Here is a 20,243-nt window from a genome sequence, read left to right as displayed (position 1 = left end):
CATTCCATCGTAAGCATTCCATGGTACGTGTATACCACATTTTGTTTATCCATTCATTTGTTGAAGGGCATTTGGGTTGATTCCAACTCTTGGCAATAGTGAATAATGCCACTACGAACATTGGTGTGCATGTATCGGTCATGTCCTTGTTTTCAGTTCTTCTGGGTATATACCCGGCAGTGAACTGCTGGGTCATGTGGCAGATCTGTAGTTAGTTTTTTGAGGAATGGCCAATCTGTCTTCCACAATGCCTGACCATTCTACATTCCCACCAGCAGTGGATGAGGGTTCCCATTCCTCCACATCCTCTCCACCACTTGTGGTTCTTTGTTTTTTAATAGCTGCCAGTCTATTGGGTGTAAGATGGTATCTCATTGTAGTTTTGATGTTCATTTCTCTAATAGTGACGTTGAGTGTCTTTTCATGTACTATTTAGCCATTTGTACTTATTTGGAGAAGTGTCTGTTCAAATCTCTTGCCCATTTTTTAAATGAGTTGTTTGTCTCTTTGTTTTTCAGGTAAAGGATTTCTTTACATATGCTGGATATTAGGCTCCTATCAGATATATGGTTACCAAATGTTTTCTTTCATTGGGTAGGCTGTCTTTTCACTTTCTTCACAGACTCCTTTGAGGTGCAAAAGGTTTTAATTCTGTGGAGGTCCCTTTCAACTATTTTTTATTTTTCTTCTCCTATTTTGAATGTGAAGCTCATGAAGCCATTTCCTATCACAGTGCCCTGTATATGCTTCCTTACCTTATCTTCCAAGGTCTTTATGGCCTTGGCTTTTATATTTAGATCTTTGATCCATCTTGAGTTGATTTTTGAGTAAAGTTTGAATTGGTGTTCCTCTCTCATTCTTTTGCATATGGATGTACAGTTTTCCAACCTCCATTTGTTGAAGTGGCCATTCTCTCTCAGTTGAGAGGGCTTGGTGGCCTTGTCGAACATCAGGGACTGTATATGTGAGGATCTGTATCAGAACTCTCAATTCAGGTCCATTGGTCAGTATGCCTTTGCGACAAGACATGCAGTTTTGACCACTGTAACTTTGTAGTATGTTTTAAAGTCAGGTAGCATGATTCCTCTGATTTTATTTTCCTTTTTCAATATGTCTTTGTTCAGGGCCCCTTGCTCGTCCAAATAAATTTCATAGGTACTTTTTTCAATTCACTAAAAAATGCTGTGTTGATTTTCATTGGGATTGCATCAAATCTGTAGATTAGTTTGGGTAGGATGGACATCTTAATGATATTTATTCTTCCTATCCATAAGCAGGGAATATTCTTCCATTTATTTACATCTTCTTTGATTTCCTTAAACAGTGTTGTATAGTTTTCTGTGCATGTCATTTACATCATTAGTTAAATTCATTCCTAGCTATGAGATTTTTTAAGTTACTAGTATAAATGATATATTTTTTTATTGATTTCCTCCTCAGATTGATGGTTATTGGTATGTATAACTGTTCGATTTTTGCACAGGTGGCGTCCTGCAAGCAAGTCGGACAGTATGTGATTGGGTGCCTGGCGCTGTCCGTCAAGGGTAGGGCCACGCCCTCTTAGGGGCGTGGAGACCCGGAGCGGGGCGGGACCTCATTGGCCCAGGCGCAGGCGCAGAAGCTCCGGCCCTCAAGTCCCACCCAGTTTACGGCGCGGCGGCTCCTTCAAGAGCCCGTGGTGTTTAGGGAACGCTCGAGGACCTGCTGGCCTGTCCTGGGGGTGCCGCCCGGGACCCCGAGAGCAGAAGGGACATGTCGTCGGCCGGTGTAGGGGGCTCCGGGGAGCGCTCGGCTCCGCACCCCGGGACCCCGTCCGTGTCCCCGGCCCGCGGTAGCAGTAAGTTTGGGGACCCGACTTGGCGTCGGGGCGGGGCGCAGCTTCCGGGGGCGGGGCGGGGGGCGCAGGGTCCAGTCCGGGGTCCTGGCCCAGCCCGGCTGGCCTGCGGCGCGGGCCCGTGTCAGAATAAGGGTCCCGCGGCCCACGGGAAGGGCGGCCCACCCTCCCCCACGCTCCTTCCTGCTCCTCACCATGGTCCCTCCTTCCCACCGAGCTCCTTTAAGCCCCCCCCCCCGGCCCCTCCTGCCGCCCCCCCCCACGGTCCTCCTGTCCTCTCCAGGACCCTTCCTCCCCCCTCATTGTCCCTCCCACCCCCCGAAAGTCCCTCCCCCACGGTTCCTCCAACCCCATGGCCCCTCCTTCACACAGTCCCTCCCTCTCCCCCCACAGTCCCACCCCTGCAAGATCCCTGCCCCCGACTTCCCGCCTTGCTCCCTCGCCCCCACTGTTTCGCCAGCCCCAGCATGATCCCTCTGCCAGTTCTAACGTACCTCCCCGCATATGGTCCCTCTTAGGCCCCCATGGTCCCCTCTGCTCCCCAAAGTTCCTCCTCTCTGCCTACTGTCCCTCACCCACATGATCACCCCCGCCCACTGTCCCCACCAATGGTTCTCCTCTCCACAGGCCGTCCTGCTCCCCTCTCCATCCCTGCCCTCCAAAGTCCCTCCTCGCCCCCTACATTCCCCCTCATGATCCCACACCCCCACAATCTTTTCTGCCCCCCCATGGCCCCTCCTGCCCCCCCTACTGCCCCTCCTGCTCCCCAAGATTCCTGCCCCCTCAAGGTTCCTTCTATCCTCCAGGGTCCCTCCTCACCCCACATCCCTCCCCCCATGGACCCTCTTCACCCCCAAGGTTCCTCTTATTCCCTCCAAGGCTCCCCTGTTCCTGGATGGTCCCTCCTGCTCTGCCATTCTTCCTCCACCCCCACAGTTCTTCCCACCTCCCCAGGATCCCTCCTCACCTTGAGATCCCTTGTGCGCCCCCAAAGTCCCTCTTCCACCCCCACAGTCCCTCACTCCCCACTGTCCCTTCTTCCCCCCACAGTCTCTCCTGCCCTCTCAGCCCCTCCACCCACAGTCCTCCTCCCCATGGTCCCTGCTGTCCCCCCACAGTTCCTCCTCCCTGCCCTGGTCCCTCCTGCCACCCATGCTCATTCCACCCTCAAGGTCACTCCTACTTCCCAAAGGTCCCTCCCCACTAAGGTCTCCTCACCCTCAAGGACTCTCCTGCCCCTACAAAGTCCGTCCTGACCGTCCTTGGTCCCTCCTCCCCACCATGGTCCCTTCCCCCCACTGTCCCCCTCTGCCTCCTCGCAGACCCTCCTGCCCCCCCCCATGGTCCCTCCTGCTTCCCCACAGCCCCTCCTCCTCTTCATAGTTCTTCCTCTCCCCTACAGTCCCTCCTCCCTCGAAGGTTCCTCCTGTTCTCTCCAACATCCCCTTTGTCCGCCACAGTCCCTTCTATTCCCTTTAAGGTCCTTCCTGTTCTGCTATGCTTCTTGTACCCCCACAGTTCCTCCTGCCTTCCCAGGGTCTCTCCTTCCCTCAAAGTCCCTCCTCCACCCCCATAGTCCCTCCTAGGGTTTCCACTCTCCCCCCACAGTACCTTCTCCCCACCAGGGTTCCTCCTCTTCCCTCCAAGGACCCTCCTGTTCCCCCATGGTACCTCCTGCTCTGCCATTCTCCCTCCACTCCCACAGTTCCTCCTGCCTCCCCAGGGTTCTGCCCCCCATGGTCCCTCCTTGCCCCCCCACGCTCCCTCTTCCACCCACCCCACAGTCCCTCCTGTCCCCCCCATCCCGACCTTCCCCCCCATGGTCCCTCTTCACCCCTGTGGTCCCTCATCCCCCCCCCAGGTCCCTCATATGCTCACCATGGTCCTTCATTCCCCCAGTTTCTCCTGTCCTCCATGATCGCTTCCTGTTCACTCCTGCCTCCCCACAGTCCCTTCCCCCCCATAGTTCCTCATCCCCCTCATGGTCCCTCCTGCCTTTCCAAAGTCCCTCCTCCTCTCCCAGGGTCCCTCCCCACCATGACCCCCCTGCCCATGGTCTCCTCCCCAAAGTTCATCCTCTGTGGTCCCTCCTTTCCATGATCCTCCATCCCCATGTTCCCTCCTGCCCCCTACAGTCCCTCCTGGACTCCCACAGTTCCTCCTCCACCCAAAGGTCTCCCCCCCACACTGTCCCTCCTGTCATCCCACAGTCCCTCCTCACTCCCATGGTCCCTCCTGTCCCCCCTTGCCTCCTCCTGTTCCCCATGTCCCCTCCTGCCCACCACCATCCTTCCTACCCCCCCATGCTCTCTCTACTCTCACTTTCACTCCTGCCTCCCCATGGTCCCTCCCTGCCAGAGATTCTTCTCACCCCCATGGTCCCTCCTGCTCCCCCAAAGTCCCTCCTCCACCCCTATGGACCCTCTCCCATATGGTCCCTTCTCCATCCCATAGTCCCTGCCCCCCATGGTCCCTCTTGCACCCCTATATGGTCTTTCCTCCCCCCACAGTCCGTCCTGCCCCCCCCATTCCTTCCTGCCTCCTCTCTTTCTGCCCCCACAGCCCTTCCAACCCATGACCCCTCCTCCACCATTGCAGTCCCTCCACCCCCTCCATGGTCCCTTCTCCCCCTCCACAGTCCCCCCTCCCTCCTTGCATTCCCCTCTCCATCCCCCCTTCCCCCATTCCCCACCATGGTCCACCCCTTTGCCCCACTCTCTGCCTCCTGATCCTCTGAGGTCCCTGCGGTGCTTCCCCTTTCCACACCCCCTTCCCAGGCCGTGCACTTCAAATTTGCCTCTGGAGCCAGGTGGAGGCTGCTTGGCTTTCTCCTCCCACCTGGAAAAGTCAGGCTCAGGGACTGGCCTGCAGCAGTGGCTCTTAAAGGGGTCACTGCTGAGGGGAATTGATCACTCCCAGGGAACGGGCTCCTGGGAAGGCCCAGGAGAGCATGACTGACACCCGGTGTGTGCCTGCAGGGAGCACAGTGAATGGGGACCCCTCCCGGGAGTGGCCTACAGGTGCAGATTTGTGTCCAGCCTGGGCATTTTACAGGGATCACAACAGTTGCAACTAAAAGTGTGTATCAGACCCCAGAAGTCTGCAGGTGTGGGCTCTTCCTCTTCTTAGGTGTTTGCATTCTTTGGGTCAAAGCCCTGGCGAGTCCCTTGAGTCTTTTGTTTTCTGTCTTCCTCTCCTGTTTTACTGCATTCTGCTTTCTGGGAGTACACAGGTCATGTGAGCTCTGGGTTCTAGAGACCCACTCCCATCCTGTCCCCTCCTGGCTGTGGCTGCACTGGAGGCCCAGGACAGCTTCAGCCTTGGCTTCCCTCAGAGCTCCCCATGGTCCCAGGGACACTCTTTTCCTTTTGGTAGTGGTTACATACCATATGATCTCTCCGAAGTGTATAATCAGGGCTTATAGTATAATCACAACATTGTGCATTCATCACAACAAAAATTTGAAGACATCTTCAGTACTCTAAAGAGAAAAAACCCACGCCCCTTAGCTGTCCTTCCCCAGCCCTGCATAACCACTGATCCAACTTCATCTTTATAAACTGATTTACATTTTATATAAATTAAATCATACAGTATGTAGTACTTTGTGTCAGGTTCCTTTTACTTAACATAAGTGACATTATGATATTAATATTTTGTAGCATTAACATACATTTGTTTAATTTCAAAGAAAAGAGTCATATGCAGTTTTATCCATACTCATTTCACACATGACTTTTTATTTTAAATAATTTTTATTGGCTTTTTTAAAGATAAATAGATCACACAAAACGTTACATTCAGAAACATAAGAGGTTCCCATATATTGCACTCCACCCCCGTACCCCTGCTCCTCCCACATTCTCATCCCCTTTCATCAGTAAGAAACATTCATTGCATTTGGTGAATAACCCAATGAATGCCCCACATCACACCTCTTCCTCCCTCTCCCTGCCCTCAGCAACTCCCGTGGCCATCGTCTCTCTGTCAATGATATATTTTCTTCCACTTCTAGAGTCACAACAGTTACATAGAAGGACACCAGCAAGTCCTCTCCAATTCTTAATTTATTCCTCCATTCTGTGGACCCTGGGATGGCAATGTCCACTCCACATCTAAATTGAGAGGGGGTTAGATCCCACATGACTGATGGATGCTATTCTTCTGTTTGCAGTTTTAGATACTCTTGGTTCCCTGGTGTGGTTGTTGACCATTCTCAACTTCCCCGTCAGCTGACCTGGGTAAGTGCAAGGAACCGGAGAGTAGGTGTTGCAACTCTGATGAGGCTCAGGGCCCAGCTGGTACGTGGACAGTGCAGAGGTTCAAGTCTCCGAAGCATACACCAACCCCAGCACCAACCACAGGTTCAGTCAAAGTGACAGAGGAGGCATGTGTAGAGAGGCCACATCTGAGTCCAACTCCATCACACTCGGGAGCACAAATTCCAAAGTAAGGCCTTCTGTCAAGACACTGAACTCCAGAGCCAGCTGTCATAACCATAGAACCTATGTGTCTCCGTAGCCCTCAGGAGCACCAGGACCTAGGGTTGTATCTACTTTGGCTATCTCTGAGATTCTGCTGAGACATGAGTAAGTGCAAACCCTCTGATGAACTCCCGACTCATTTGAAGTCTCTTAGCCATGTGAACTCATTTGTCTTTACCATTTCTCCCTTTTATTCAAGGTTTTTTCCTAGTTTAGTCAGCAGCTGGTAGTGATAGTAATACCTCGGCGCCAGGGAGGGTCAGGGTGCCTAAAATTAGATAAAGGTGCAGATCCATTTGTGGATGTACCACCTTTTGTTATCCATGCAGCAGCTAATAGACATTCGTATTTTTTTTCCCAGTTTTGACTGCTATGCACTTGCCCTAGGAATCGACAGACAAAATTTCATTTGTCTTGGATAAATTTCTTGGAGTGGAATTAGCAAGAATTATGGTAAGCTTATAGTTTTAAGAAATTGACAAAATTTTTCCCAAAGTGGCAGCACTATTTTGCATTCTCACCAGAAATGTACAAGGGCTCCAGTTTTTCCACATCTTCCCTAACAGTTTGTATTATGTCTCTTGATTTTAACCATTCTAGTATGTGTAGCAGATTTTAACCTGTATTTTCCTAGCGATGAAAAGAATCAAATGCTGCTTCTTTGGTAAATGTTTATTCACATATTTTCCCATTTTTAAGTGCCGCTTGCCTTTTTTTGTTTTTTTTTTTTTTTCAAAAGCATACAATTTATCCACAGTGGTCGATCAGTGGTATTCAGCACAATCACATAGTTGTGCATTGATCACCTCATTCATCATTAGAACATTTTCATTATTTCAGTAATAATAATAAGAAATTAAAAACAAGTAAGAATTCATCACCTCTCGATCTCTCCATGCTTCCCCTGCCATCAACAGATCCCATTTCTGGCTTATTTTACACAAATACTTTTTTTTCTCTATAAATTAATATATTTTTGTATTTTATGTAAATGGAATCATACATTATCTTACACAATACATTTAGATCATAGTAATGCAGGCTTCCTGCATTTGTCCAGTTGTGTCTCGCTTGCTTCACTGACCATACTGTTCTCCAGGTTAATCCATGTTGTCACATGGTTTATGACTTCATTTCTTCTTACCACTGCATAATATTGTCTCATTTGTTTATCCATTTTTTGTTTCTCCATTCATTAGCTGATAGACACCTGGGTTGTTTCCAGCTTTTGGCAATTGTGAATAATGCCACTATGAATGTAGGTGTGCAGATGTCTATTCATGTCACTGCTCTCAGTTCTTCTGGGGTATATACCCAGTAGTAGTGTTGCAGGGTCATGTGGCAAATCTATATTCAATTTCTTTTTTTTTTAATTAAAATTATTTTCTATTGTCACAAAAAATGTTACATTAAAAATTATAAGAGTTTCCCACATACCCCACACCCCACCCACCCACTCCTCCCACATCAACAACCTCTTTCATCCTTATAGCACATTCATTGCATTTTGTGAATACTTTTTGGGACACTGCTGCACCTCATGGATTATAGATTACATTGTAGTTTACACTCTCCCCAGTACATTCACAGAGTTATGGCAGGATCTGTAATGTCCTACATCTGTCCCTCCCATATCATTTAGGACAACTCCAAGTCCCCAAAATGCTCCCACATCATATCTCTTCTTCCCTTTACCTGCCTTCAGCAACTTCTGTGGCCACTGTCTCCACATCAATGATAAAATTTCTTCCATTGCTAGAGTCACTGTATTTCTATAGTAGAATACAGGTGAGTTCACTCTAATCCATATTTTATTGCTCCATCCTATGGACCCTGGGTTGGTGATGTCCACTCCACCTCTATATCGAGAGGAGGCTTAGATCCCATATGAGTGATGGATGTGATTCTCCTGCTTGGAGTTGTAGGCACTCTCAGTTCCCTAGTGTGGTGGTTGACCATCTTTACTTCCCTGTTATTCCGCTTCTTTAGGAACTGCAAAACAGTCCTCTACAGTGGCTGTACCATTCTGTGTTCTTATCAACAGTGAATAAGTGTTCCTCTCTCTTCACATCCTCTCCAACACTTGTAGTTCTCTGACTTTTTACTAGTGGCCATTGTGATAGCTCTGAAATTCTATCTCGTTGTTTCCATATGCATTTCCCTAATCATTAATGAGGTCGAATATTTTTTCATGTGTTTTTTTCCATTTGTATTTCTTCTTCGGACAAATGTCTATTCATGTCTTTGCCCATTTTTTAATTGGGTAATTTGTCTTTTTATTGTTGAATTGTAGCATATCTCTGCATATTCTGAATATTGAACCCTTATGAAACATGTAGATTTCTAAATATTTTCTCCCATTGAGTCAGCTGGCTTTTTACCCTTTTCACAAAGTCCTGGGAGGTGCAAAAGTTTCAAATTTTCAGGAGGTCCCATTTATGTAATTTTTCTTTTGTTGTTTGTACTTTGGGTGTGAGGTCCAAGAAACTACCATGTACCACAAAGTCTTTAGATGTTTCCCTGCTTTTTCTTCTAGTAGTTTTATGGTATTTGCTTTTATATTTAGGTCTTTGATCCATTTTGAGTTTTTATTTTATTTTTTTTTAAGATTTATTTTATTTATTTCTCTCCCTTTCTCCTACCAGTTGTCTGTTCTCTGTGTCCATTTGCTGCATGTTCTTTTTGTCCGCCTCTGTTGTCAGTGGCATGGGAATCTGTGTTTCTTTTTGTAGCCTCATCTTGCTGCATCAGCTCTCTGTGTGCGTGGTGCCATTCCTGGGCAGGCTGCACTTTCTTTCGTGCTGGGTGGCTCTCCTTATGGGATGCACTCCTTGCGCATGGGGCTCCCCTATGCGGGGGACACCCCTGAATGGCATGGCACTCCTTACGCGCAGCATGTGTGAGGGCCAACTCCATATGGGTCAAGGAGGCCCGCGGTTTGAACCATGGACCTCCCATGTGGTAGACGGATGCCCTATCCATTGGGCCAAGTCCGCTTCCCAAGTTTGTTCTTGTACAGAGAGTGAGATAGGGGTCCTCTTTAATTCTTTTGGTTCTAGATAACCAGTTCTCCCAGCAGCATTTGCTGAAGAGTCTGTTTTTTTCCCAGTAACACAGACTTGGTAAGCTTGTCAAAAAACTAGCTGACCATAGAGATAGATGAGGGTTTATTTCTCTAATGAATTCAATTCCACTGATCATTGTGTCTCTTTATGGTATTTTCATGCTGATTTGTCCACTGTAGCTTTGTAATATGTTTCACATCAGGCAGTGAAATTCCTCCTATGTCACTCTTCTTTTTTAGAATACATTTGTATATTCACATGCCCTTTCCCTTTGAAATGGTTTGGTAATTGTCTTTTCTATTTCTGTAAAGTAGACTCTTGGAATTTTGATTCGTATTACCGTGAATCTATAAATCAGTTTTGGTAGGATTCACACCTTCGTGACATTTAGTTTTCCAGTCCATGTACATGGAGTGTCTTTCCAATTGTTTCGGTCTTTTAAAATTTCTTTTAGCATAGTTTCGTAATTTTCTCCATGATAGTCAAGTACTTCTTTTGTTAAATTGACTCCTAGAAATTTGTCTTATTGGAAATGGAATTTCCCCTAATTTCCTTCTCAAATTGTGCAATACTAATGTATAAAAACAAAAACATTACTCATTTCTCTGTGTCAGTCTTGCTGCCTGTCACTGTGCTGAACTCATTTATTAGTTCCAGTAGCTTTGGATGTAGACCTTTCAAAATTTTCTAAATATAAGATCTTGTCATCCTCTTTTCTTATTTGGATGCCTTTAATTTTTTTTCTCCTTTTATTGTTCTACATAGCAGTTCTGTTACAATGTTGAATAACAGTGGTGCTAATGGGCATTCTTGTCTTGTTCCCAATCTTAGAGGGAAAGCTTTCCCCACTGGTTATGATATTAGATGTGGGTTTTTCATGTGTGCATTTCATCATTTTAAGGAACTTTCCTTCTATTCATCTCTTTTGAAATATTTTTATAAGAAAGGATGCTGGGTTTTCTCAAATGCTTTTTCTAGCTGAATTGAGATGTGGGTTTTTCTCCTTCAGTTCGTTCATGTGGTGTATTACATTAATTGGTTTTCTTATGTTGAACCAGCCTTGCCTACCAGGAATAAATCGCACTTGGTTGTGATGTATAAGTCCTTTGATATGCTGCTGGATTCGATTTATAAATATTTTGTTGAGAATTTTTGCATCAATATTCGTTAGAGAGAATGGTCTGTAATTTTCTTTTCCTTACAGTGTCTTTATTTGGTTCTGGTATTATGTTGATGTTAGTTTCATAAACATTGTTGGGTTATTTTCCCACCTCTTCAACTTTGTGGAAGAGTTTAAACAGTATTGGTGTTAGTTCTTTTTGAAATATTTGGTAGAATTTATCTGTGAAGCCACATGGTCCTGGAGTTTCTTTGTTGGGAGATTTTGAAGATAGATTCAGTGACTTTAAATGTGATTGGTTCAAGTTCTTTTATTTCCTGTAGTATGATGTTGGTTGTGCATTTCTAGGAAGTTGCCCATTTCATCTAGGTTGTCTAATTTGTTGGCATACACTTTCGCAGAATATCCTCTTATGATCCTTTTTAGTACTGTGGCGTCAGTCATAACTTCTCCCCTTTCATTCCCAATTGTATTTGTTTGCTTCCTTTTTTTTTTCTTTGTTAATCTTGTTAGGGGTTTGTGAATTTTACTGATCTCAAAGAACCAGTTTTTGATTTTGATTTTCTCTAGTTTTTTCTTTCTTCTCAATTTCATTTATTTCTCCACTAATTTTAATTATTTTTTCTGCTTGCTTTGAGGATTGGTTTGCTGTTCTTTTTCTAGTTTCTCTTGTTGTTCAGTTAATTCTTTGAGTTTAGCTCTTTCTTCTTTTTTACTATAGGCTTTTTGGTCTATAAATTTCCTTCTCAAGACTGCCTTTGCTGTATACCATTAGTTTTGAAAAGTTGTGATCTTGTTTTCATTTTTCTGAATACATTTACTGATTTCACTTCAAATTTCTTCTTTGACCCACTGGTTATTTAGGAGTGTGTTGTTTAACCTCCACACACATTTGCGAATTCACCTTTATTCTGTCTGTTACTGATTTTCAGTTTCATTCCCTTATGAGCATCTGAGAATGTGCTTTGTATAATTTCAATCGTTTTATATTTATTGAGAGCTGTGTTGTGCCCTAACATGTAGTCTATCCTGGGGAAGGATCCATGGGCATGTACAAAGAATGTATAACCCACTGAGTTTGAATGCTGCATTTTCTGTATGTCTGTTAAGTCTAACTCATCATATTGTTTAAGTTCTCTATTTCCTTGTTGATCTTCTGTCTAATTCTATCTAATGATGTGAGAGGTGTGTTAAAGTCTCCAGTGATTATAGTAGAGGTGCCTATTTCTCCCTTCACTTTTCCCAGAGTTTGTTTCGTATATTTTGGGGCACCTTGGTTAGGTGCATAGATACTTAATGCTGTTATATCTTCCTGTTTGGTTGTCCCTTTTATTAAAATTCAATGTCCTTCTGTATCTCTTATAACTTTTTTGCATTATAGTCTGTTTTGTCCAATATTAGTATAGCTACCCCTGCTCTTTTTTGGTTACTATTTGCATGGAGTATCTTTTTTGAACCTTTCACTTTCAGGCAGTTTGTATCCCTGGGTCTAAGGTGTGTCTCTGATAAGGAGCTTATAGATGGCTATGCTTTTTCTTTAATACATCCTGTCAGCATACATCTTTTGATTGGTGAGTTTAATCCATTCACATTCAATGATATTACTATAAATGCATTGCTTATTTCCACCATTTTCTTCTTTGGTTATCCTATGCCACATCAGATTTTGGTCTGTCTTTTTACTTTCTTGGTTATCCTTTCTACTATTCTTTCTTCTATTCTCTCTCCCAAGCCTCTCTCTCCTGTCATTTTCTTTGAGGTTCTAGGCTTCCTCTAATATATCCTTCAAGATGGATTCTTTATTATGAGCTGTCTTAGTTTCTCCTTGCTGGTGAATATTTTATACCCACCTTCATATGTGAAGGGCAGTTTTGCTGGATGCAGGATTCTTGGCTGGCAGTTTTTCTCTTTCAGTATCCCAGTTGTATCATACTGCTGTCTCCTTGCCTCCATGGTTTCTCATGAGGCAGCTGTACTAAGTCTTACTGGGTGTTCCTTGTAAGTGATGGTACCCTTCTCCCTTACTGCTGTCAGAATTTTCTCTTTATCTCTGACATTTGACCTTCTGAGTAGTATGTGTCTTGGAATAGGTCTACTTGCATTTATTCTGATTGGGATATGGTGGGCTTCTTAGAAATGTAGGTTCATTTCTTTCATGAGAGTTGGTAAATTTTCAGCTATTGTTTCCTCAAATACTCTTTATTCCCCTTTTTCCCTTCTCTTCTCCTGGAACTCTTATAACATGAATGTTGTTGCTTTTTGCATTGTCACTCAACTCCTTGAAGCCCTTGCTCATTTTTTTGCATTCTTTTCTCCCTTCAGTTTTAGCTGTTCTGTCTTTGGTATCACTTATTCTTTCTTCTCTCATTTCAGATTTGCTATTTTATGCCTTTAATGAGTTTTTTTACCTCACTTATTGTGTCTTTCATTCCCATTAGCTCTGTTACTTTTTTATGTCAGAATTCACATTTTTCTTTGTGCTTGTTCAGTATCTTCTTGATGTCATTCATTTCTTTAGCCATATATTTTTTCATGTCATTAATTTCATTTCAGAATTTGCACACATTTTGTTAATTAGTTCTCTCAAGTTCTGTGTGTCTTTTGGTGCTTTGACGTATTCCTTTTCCTGGGCCATGTTTTCTATTTTCTTAGTCTGGCTTGTAAATTTTTGCTCACGTTAGGCATCTGATTAGGATGCAGGTTACTCAGATGCTCAATTTCTTTCCCTTTTCATGGGATTTGGTGGCTGGAGTCTGTGTGTTACCGCTGCTCTTTGATTCTTGTTTCAACCTGGATCATTAGGCTTGTCCCTGTTAGTTGCTCAAAACTGGGCTCTGGACCCAGGGTCTTAGTCAGCCACAGAAGTGCTGAGGCAAAATAGCAGAAATCTGCTGGCCTTTGTAAAGGGTATTTATTTGGTTTAGAAGCTTATTTACCAGGTGATAAAGTATAAATTACTTCCCTCATCAATGTCTTTTACCATGTATTAGAGGCAGGTGGCTGCTGATGTCTGCAAAGGTTCAGGCTTCTTGGGTTCCTCTCCTGTTGTGGTTCATTTCCAGGATCAGCTCCTGTGTTTTCACCACAAGGTCATCTCTAGGCTGTGAGGCTCTCTAAGCTCTGCCTCTCTTCACAAGGTCAGCCATAGAATATCAGGCAAACAGCTCTGTCCTCTCCTCATGGCTTCTTCTGTGTCTAAGCAGCTGTCTCTATTCCTCTGGTGGTGTTTTCCTGCTCTCCCAGTGCCTCAAAGATCTTTTCCCAGTCCATTTCAACCTGTCCTCCAGCTACTTTTCTGGAGAATGAGAGAGTGCCCTGTCTTTCTACTCTGCCATCTTCTTGGAAGTCCTTGCTGGTGTCTTCTTTACATCGCCAATGAATTCAGCCTCAATGAATCTGAATAAACTGATTCTGCATTAACCAAATATACTACAGGAATTTCTACTTGATTAAATGCAAGGTTTTTTTGGTGGAATCAATTCAGTTGCAGGCAATGCATTCTATTACATCTACTCACTCATCTTTGTGGTAAAAATAATAATTATAGATATGAAAATATTGATATCTTACCATTTAAAAATGATCACTTAGTAACAGTGTATTTTTCCATCAGTCTTCCTTTTCTCCACCAGGTGTGTTTATTCACTGACTTACTGACTCTCCATCTTCGGCCTTTAACAGTGCGACAGTCAGATGTTGACATTTTTAAAGCCCTCTTGTGTCAGGGATCTGTTCATAGGATTCTCCTTTTCAGTTCTTCCTTCCACAAAACAGCAGCTTGTGTCTGTAGGTACAACATGTAGCAAGATCTGTACTCAATGTGAAAAGGAATGTGAGAAAGAAACATTTCTGTCTTAGACAAAAACAGGTGGCCTTACCTCAGCATTAGAGGCAGTCTCCTCATCTCGCTGTCACTAGGAGGCCCCTCCATCAGGTCTTTGATGGGAGCTTGAGGGAAACAGTAGCTGTCAGTGCGCTGGTTGCAGTTCATACATTACCTGGGGAACTTTAACTAGGACAAGGGCCTATAGTGATCAGGGCTGTTTGATTATAAAGCATACATGTGATGTTACTCAGACTTTCTCTATGTGAGAAAGACTAGTGAAAACAGGAAAATTATTAGAAGTAGAGTCCTTGGCTTTGTAGCTAAAGGCAATCTAAATTAATGTGAAATAGTTCATGTAATAATGGTTCTAAATTACACACTGACTCACACAGAGCCCATACCCTTCTGCCCATTTTGAAGCCCAACTAAATTTCCTGTATCTCCTTGACATTAAGTTCATTATGGATTTGCCTGTCGCATGTATTTTATAAGGTTTTGTTAAATTTTATAAGTTGACATGTCTGTAAAGAAAATTCCCATTTTAGCCATTTTTATTGGTACAATTAACTCATTGGCATCAATTATGTTAACAATCTTTAACATCACTTTTAATCTCCAAAATTTCTTCATTAACTGAAACGGACACTCTTATCTATAGGTATTACTCTCATTGCCCTTTCCCCTTAATTCCTATTAATAATCCTTAATCTCCTTCCTTCTCTGTTTTCTTTTCCTAGATGTTGTTACATATGCAGAATCATACACTCTTTGTCTTTTGTATCATCTAATTTGACTCAGTATAATCATATTGAATCATCCATGTAGTAGGACATCTCAGAACTTCTATTACTTTCTATGGCTGAATTCCCTTATATGGATATAGCACTTTTTCTTTTGGTGTTCATTCATCTGTTGGTGGACACTTGCATAGTTTTGACCATTGGCTATTGTGAATAATGCTGCTGTAAACATTGGTTTGCAAGTATCTTAGTCGATTTTTCAATACATAGTTATTTTATATATCTATGTGTATATATGTCTGTATATAGATTTGTTAGATTGCTGGTCATATGGTTACTCTATATTTCATTTTTTGAGGGACTGCTTCACTGTTTTCCACAATATGAGACAATATACCTTGGTCAGAGCCTGCAGAGCTTTTCTTTCTTTTTTTTTTTTTTTTTTAAAGATTTATTTATTTAATTATCCCCCCCTCCCCCAGTTGTCTGTTCTCTGTGTCTGTTTGCTGCGTCTTGTTTCTTTGTCCGCTTCTGTTGTCATCAGCAGCACGGGAAGTGTGGACGGCGCCATTCCTGGGCAGGCTGCACCTTCTTTCATGGTGGGCGGCTCTCCTTACAGGGTGCACTCCTTGCGCGTGGGGCTCCCCTACGCGGGGGACACCCCTGCGTGGTGCGGCACTCCTTGTGCACATCAGCACTGCGCATGGGCCAGCTCCACACGGGTCAAGGAGGCCTGGGGTTTGAACCGCGGACCTCCCATGTGGTAGACGGACGCCCTAACCACTGGGCCAAGTCCGTTTCCCTGCAGAGCTTTTCAACAGATATTGAGCCTTCATAGGGATGTATTGAAATCGGCACTGTAATTGTACAAACTAAACAACTAATGCAGTATGCTGAGCAAGGAGGGGAAAGATGGGAGGGGAAGATGTAGGAACTTTAGAACTATCTAAAGTATTCATTTTCATGTGAATCTAAAACTTCTCTGAATAAAGTGTTAATTTTTTCAAAATATGGACGCATTATTTCAGGGGTATTAGCCAAAGTGGTGCTGATGCAAAATATCAGGTATCTGTTGCTTTTATAAAGGGTATTTATTTGGGGTAGAAGCATATAGTCAGAAGGCCCTAAAGTATCCCTCTCAAGGTACTATAAGAGGTACTTTGTTACCCAAAGTCATTTGCCACATGTTGAAACAAGATGGTGGGCATGTCTACAAGGGCCCAGTCTTCCTTCTTCCCTTAAGGCTCCATCATCCCAGCTTCCTCACTTCCCAGCTGTAGGTTGGCATGAGGCTGAGCTCTCAGGGCTTCTCAGCTGCTCTCTTCTCTTTAGCTCCAAACTATCAGGCTTATCTCTGTATTCTTCTCTGCATCTTTTTCTATCTTCTCCCTGAACGAACATCTGCCTAATCTTGATTTAATAAAGTAAAAGTGAAACCTTCTAATTTAATATAATCAGAGGGGTATCATGCCCACTAGAACAGACCAGTTTACAACCATGATCAATATCTCATTTTGGAATTCATAAATAATATCAGGCTGCCACGAGAGGAGTGTATTTCATCTAATGTTCAGAAATAGACTAATGTCCACACTTTGGGTTGAAACACTGTCCACTATTAGATGTGAACCAGTCTTGAGTTGTAAATGCATCCTTATTTCTGTGATTGTGGCACTTCTGATTTAATTAGTAAATTAAAATGTTCACATGTAAAAGAAGAATATGACTTAGGCATTTTATGGATTTTCCCTCCATATGGGACTGAATAAACTGCAGTCATTATTCTTGAATCGACATGATTGCATTTCCATATTACCAACTGTAGGGCAGTTCCTCGGTGATATCTTCCCATGCTCCCTCTTCTTGGGCAGATAGTGATTTTCATGCTACTGATGGACTGGTGTCATGGGTAGTAGCTTTTTGACTAAGAAACAATTTTTCACTCTTTATCCTTAAGACAAAGACCTGGGAAAATCATTCACAATTGAAAGAGCTGTTGGTGACTTACAGTCAAAGACAGGAACATTATTAATACTTTATTTACAGTTTAAATTTTTGATCCCCTTATTCATAAGTTGCCTAGTGGACACATGTGAATTAAAGTTGGGTTTCAAGAAAATCTTGTCATTTTATGTTTACATAAAACACCTATCAGATTGAAATCAAGGCATGTGGAAGTTGCAATAAGTGGTTTGACTATTTAGCTTACCTTACAATGTTGGGCCGTATTTGGAAACTCTAGGCTTGGGAAATTTCAACAGTATGCACAGATGCTAGATCTCCCTTGTTCAGTATCTAATATTCCCATTTCACAGTTTAAGGGTAGTCTCATTGTATCAACACTGAGGTTACTTGATGGGGGTACATGTTAGGCCTCTTCGACATGAGATTGGAAACATTTGTCTCCATGCCTGGGATCGTCCATCTCAGTTGTGTGTGTAATAAACAAACCCACTACATATGACTGTGATAATGACTGAATGAGTTCTATATGTAAACTTGGCAGTGGTAAGATTATATTCTTGACATAGTTGACAGTGGCAATTGTCCTGTGTGAATAAGACCTATGTTTAGGATAAATACATAGTAGCACACATACACACACAAACATGCACAATCCCATGACATAGATTTACACCTTGACAAAGCGCAACTCCAATTTATGGTAAGCTAGACCCCCCAAAGGGAACCCAGCTGATTCCAGGAACTGTAGTAACGTGATCAAAGATCTTTTCCTGAAAATCAGTTTCTCTCGCCACATCCGTAATCCTCACTCCCACATGGGAAATGTTATCAATGCACTATCCTCGCTAAAGCCAACAAGGAAACCCCATCACAGTCATTTAGATTTCCTTCCTCAGCCAGAGAGATTCCTCAGCCAAGAGATTCCTCTTGTACTTGAGGCCACCCATTGTGAAGGAAAAAAAATCACTGTGAGTATTGTATCATGGTGGGTATTGTTCGCATGGATTTTTTGCTCTCTTTGTTGCTCCAGAAAACCAGATGGAAAACAGTGGTTGTGTCATAGAGCACAAAAGCAAGATTAGAAGAAGCCTGAGTATTGAGGAATTTTATTTCAAGTCCATTCCGGTTGACAATTACAACATTTCTAATTGAAAGAGGAAAATTGTTACCAATTAAAAGTCCTTCTGCCATACACTTTCCAATCTGGTACTACCAACATTGAATGCCCTTAGAACCAGAAATCAGCTAATAAGAGATTCCACTCACACACACATATGCACATACTACACACACAAGAGGATGGTACCTAAATTCTATGATCTACATGATGTTTTCAAATCTTGACTGAAAACACAAAAACAAGAAAGCAACGTAAGTATTTCAAGCAAAGAAAGGAAATCTTACCTAAGGATTGCGTGGGTTTTCCTCTTTTGCCTGGCATTAGGAAGCTTCTCCAGTGTGTCCCTAGGAGGGACTGAGAGGATACAACTGTCAGTACATTGGTGGTTGTGCTCATGAATTACTCAGGGAAACTTTCTTGTTGAGGAAAGGGCCTCTGTTTATCACTGTTATTTAACAAGTATGAATTGAGCATTTTATCTTCAAAGAAGCTTTAGGTTACCAGAGAAGTCATGTACAGAATAGACTATTCCCATATACCCAACATTCTCCCCCTCTCCCCCTTTCCCCTCTTAATAACATTTTATGGTACATTTTTTACAACTGATGTACAAATATTGAAACATTCTTACTAAACATTGTCATTGATTTACATTTTTATGGTTTACATTTTAGACCATACACTTACATAAATTTGATGAATTTTAAACATGCCTGTATCCATCATTGCAAGATCATATAGAGAAAATTAATAAAAGAACAAAAAAATAAAAAGAAGAAAAAAGATCATGTAGAATACTTCCATTGCCTGCAAAATGCCCCATGTTCCAGCTACTCTGTTCCTCCTTCCCCCACCCCTAGGAACCCATGGCAACCCCAAGCTTCACTCCTTACAGAGCAAGATTCATAGTTACTTGCACCAACATTGAGAGCTTGACATACTCGCCTGTCCTTCACTGCCTATGCTCTCAAGAGACACCCACCCCTCTATTTGAGAACATAGTACTCCTCAGGATGGGAGTCCAACATTTTCCCGCTCATTAGGTCCCACCCACTGATACAACACACTATGACAAGGTGAACACTCATACACTCCCTAGAAGCCTGCCCCAGGTGTGCATTCTCCCGAATGCTCCCCAGAACCAACACCCTAAACCAGTAACACTCTCCTACCTTATTGCCAAAAGAACATTCTGAACTTTGTAGTTTCAAGAAGGTACCTTCAAATATCCAGATGGTGCCTGGTCCCACCCCTAATACTCCCCATTCCATGGATAGTCCAACCATCCCTCCTCACACAGACCAACCCTGTAGTATCACTTACCACTGTCATGCCCATCCACCGCACAACTACATACTTCCACCTTATCAAGGATTTTGCCCATATGGGCATTTGCTCACAACCTTCTTCTCCCTGTCTCTTGTAAACCTATCTTCCAGCTTCTAGCTCTGTGAGTCTGTTCAATTTTAGTTCACTGAACTAAAATTTATTTAGTTCACTTATTACACTGAGGTAATGTAATATTTGCCCTTCAGTGCCTGGCTTGCTTCACGCAACATAAGGTCTTCAAAATTCATCCATGTTATCCCATGTGTTCTTACTGCATTCCTTCTTACAGCTGAGTAATATTCTATCGTATGTGTATACCACAGTTTGTTTATCCATTCATCAGTTGATGGACGTTTGGGTTGTTTCCAACTTTTGGCAATAGTGAATGATGCCACTCTCAACATTGGTGTGCATATATCTGTTTGTGTCATTGCTGTCAGTTCTTATGTGTATATACCTAGCGGTGAGATTTTTGGATCATATGGTCATTCTACAGTTAGGTTCCCATGGCTGCACCATTCTACATACCCACCAGCAGTGGATAATTGTTTCCATTCCTCCATGTCCTCTCCAACATTTGTAATCCACTGTTTTTCTAATCACTGCCAGTGTAATGGGTGTAAGATGATATCTCATTGTAGTTTTGATTTGCATGTCCCTAATAGCTAGTGATGTTGAACACCTTTTCTTGTGCTTTTTAGCCATTTGTATTTCTTCTTTGGAGAAGTGTCTATTCAAATCACTTGCCCATTTTTAAAAT

At 43.1% G+C, this 20,243-nt stretch overlaps 1 long non-coding RNA gene across 1 annotated transcript in view; it reads left to right on the top strand.

Annotated features, from left to right (window-relative positions):
- Positions 1-1,693: 1,693 nt before the first annotated feature.
- LOC111765035 (uncharacterized) overlaps positions 1,694-20,243 on the top strand; it is a 35,307-nt gene continuing 16,757 nt past the window's right edge. The window contains exons 1-3 of the long non-coding RNA XR_009183902.2: positions 1,694-1,837; positions 6,009-6,075; positions 6,680-6,771. This is a non-coding gene — a long non-coding RNA (uncharacterized lncRNA). The remainder of the gene's footprint in view (positions 1,838-6,008; positions 6,076-6,679; positions 6,772-20,243) is intronic.

This window comes from Dasypus novemcinctus, chromosome 28, assembly GCF_030445035.2.
Source record: "Dasypus novemcinctus isolate mDasNov1 chromosome 28, mDasNov1.1.hap2, whole genome shotgun sequence".
NCBI lineage: Eukaryota > Metazoa > Chordata > Mammalia > Cingulata > Dasypodidae > Dasypus > Dasypus novemcinctus.
This window is presented reverse-complemented; position numbering and strand designations above follow the sequence as displayed.